At 49.2% G+C, this 2,910-nt stretch overlaps 1 long non-coding RNA gene across 1 annotated transcript in view; it reads left to right on the forward strand.

The window, feature by feature from the left end:
- Positions 1-384: 384 nt before the first annotated feature.
- Positions 385-2,910, forward strand: part of LOC144888831 (uncharacterized) — a 46,238-nt gene continuing 43,712 nt past the window's right edge. Inside the window, exon 1 of the long non-coding RNA XR_013621379.1 lies at positions 385-495. This is a non-coding gene — a long non-coding RNA (uncharacterized LOC144888831). The remainder of the gene's footprint in view (positions 496-2,910) is intronic.

Below are 2,910 nucleotides of genomic sequence, written 5' to 3' on the forward strand. Positions count from 1 at the left end.
TTTGCCCTATTTTCTGCATCTCCCCTTGTTAACCCCCTTGCCCGCATTTCTTCTTCCACCACCTTCAGCCATGTCTTTCTCGGTCTTCCACTTCCTCTACTTCCTTCTACATTCATTTCCATCACTCTTCTCAACCAGTCACTTTCATCCTTCCTCAACACATGACCAAATATCATGGCAGATAGTGAGACCCAAAAGCTTAAGTGACAGAACTTCTTCGAGAGGATTGTTCAGAAAGGGGTTAGAAAAGATTGTTGAGAAAGGAATGTTGAGAAATGTGTTTCCCATTATAACATATAAGGGGTTAGGTCGAATGGCACCAAACCTCCGCCCTGCCTTGACTACGATACCACTCCACTTACCTCCTTCCTCAGCCAACTCTTCCCTCCATGATTTATTTACAAAAAATATACTACAGAGAACCAAACATGTAGAGGAACACAAGTTTATAAATAAAAGCCAAACATTTTGAAGTCACAACACAAGAATGGCGAGGTACAAAATATTGTTGCAGAGATGAGGACTGTATTTTTTGATTGTGTGCTGTATTGGCGCTGAGGAAGCGCCTTTAGCGATTGACTTCCAGCCAGTGTAACGCTAATTCCTGTCACAGGAATTCTGAGATCATATAAGTGGGCGTGGCAGTTCCTGATTGGTTCGTGTTGGGGAACGCCTTCTCGCTGCCGACGTGACGTAAATTCGCGCACGCGCACTGGTGATTGGCGCTGAGGAAGCGCCTCTAGCGAATGACTTCCAGCCAGTGTAACGCTAATTCCTGTCACAGGAATTCTGAGATCATATAAGTGGGCGTGGCAGTTCCTGATTGGTTCGTGTTGGGGAACGCCTTCTCGCTGCCGACGTGACGTAAATTCGCGCACGCGCACTGGTGATTGGCGCTGAGGAAGCGCCTCTAGCGAATGACTTCCAGCCAGTGTAACGCTAATTCCTGTCACAGGAATTCTGAGATCATATAAGTGGGCGTGGCAGTTCCTGATTGGTTCGTGTTGGGGAACGCCTTCTCGCTGCCGACGTGACGTAAATTCGCGCACGCGCACTGGTGAAGCTTACTCGATCTTACTCGATCCCATATTACATGTACTTTCATTGCATACAAATTATACTTCCTCCTAGAAATTCCATGCCCGAACCTCAGCGCAATCCAAGAGGATTCACTTGTTATTATTATTATTGTTTATTCTGCGCCCCCCTACCTCCGGAGCTGTGTAAAGGTGAAAGGGCATCCCATAATTAGTCCACAAGCATACACATCAGCCAAATAATAGAATACCCCTGTTTGATAGTTATCTCTTATTCTGTGTTTTAGAGTAAGGCTGTGTCTCCCATTAATTGAAGTACTCCATTGCACCAGTGAAAGAGAATAGATCCCCTTTCCTTCCCATCCCCAAAATCTCCATTTCCTTTTACATCCCCTTCCGTCATTGCCGGGCCTCGATTCTCAATTACCTCCCCTCCAAAACCACCATTGAACATGTGCTCGAATCGGAGAAGAAAGGCGTGCCCGCCCGTCGTCATCAAGGGCGGAGCCAGAGGGTCGTGCGACCAACCAGGGCCGAGGTGAGCACCCCGATGGGCGTGTCCAAAAGGCCGGCGGCTTAATCGCCGGAGGCGCTATAAAAGGCGCGCACGCAAGTGAGTCGTGAGTTGGTCGTCAGTGGAGGAGTCAGTCAGTGGAGTCGGTGGTCAGTTGGTTGCGTTGGTTGCGGTGAGGAGTCGGTGGTGGTGGTCAGTTGGTTGCGTTGGTTGCGGTGAGGAGTCGGTGGTAAAGAGTGAACGAACGCACAAGAAAGAGTTGAGGGTTTGGACCAGACGAGTCGGACAAGGCCTGGCAAAGCACGCGACGTCCACAGCAGCCACAACAGCAGCTTGGGGGCCTGAACGGCGGCTGCTAAACGCGCCGGTTGTGCTGCGGGACCCCCTTGGACCTCCCTCTCCCTCCAGCCATCTACCTCCTGCCTTTCCACCCTTCTTGTGTACGTGAGTTTGTTTTGTTTGTTCTGTCCCTGGGTATTTAATTAAGTCTGTAGGTAAGCTAGTATTTTCACTGTGTCACCTGCGTCTTATGTGCTTGTAAATAAACGTGACTGCTTTCTTTTTGCTTATGTGTGTAAATAGTCAATAAATTCAGTAGTATTTCCAAACCTTTCTTTGCCTTCGTTTTCCTCTTTGCATTCGTCGTTTTAGTCTTTTCCCTCATTGAGCAGCCGCGGTGCGATCTGGTCAACGTCGGGTGGAATCGGGTTCTAATCGGGGAGTAACTGTTCGGTCGCGGTTGGACCATCCGCTCGGCCCATCATACCATCTAAACCGCGATCAGTAACAATTGGTGTCTGGGAGTGAGATTCGGGGCCCGAACCAAATTTTTAAAACATCAAAAAAAAAAATTTGGTCAAAATTTGGAGCGGCCGAAATTTGTTTTGTTTAACAAAACCTGAACTTTGAAATCGCGCCATGGCTGGTCAAGGCGACGGGATGCCGGTGGGAGAGATAGAGGGGTTAGGAGTAACCCAGGATCAAATGGAGGGGAGCAATGAGGAGGCGGTTGAGGGAGGATCAGGCGCGCAAAATGGCGTCCTCGCGCACGTGGGTGTAGCGGCACCAAATTTTGCCGCGCCCGCGACAGTAGCAGCGCCGCCGTTGGATTCGGACCTTTTGTTGCTACAAATCGGGGCCCTTATGGACAAAATGAGGGACGAAGCAAGGGCTGATAGTGCGAAAATGGAAAGCAGAATGATGGGGGTAATGAGGGACGAAGTGAGGGGTACCAGTGCCCAAATAGGGAAGATAGACAGCAAATTTGAGGGTTAGACAACGGGATAAAAGAGGTAAAGAATGGGTTAATGGGGCTAGAAAATAGGATGGAAGGCAAATTGCGGGAGATAGGGGAGCAAT

The sequence above is a fragment of the Myxine glutinosa genome, chromosome 14, assembly GCF_964187855.1.
Source record: "Myxine glutinosa chromosome 14, kmMyxGlut1.1, whole genome shotgun sequence".
In the NCBI taxonomy this organism is placed as follows: domain Eukaryota; kingdom Metazoa; phylum Chordata; class Myxini; order Myxiniformes; family Myxinidae; genus Myxine; species Myxine glutinosa.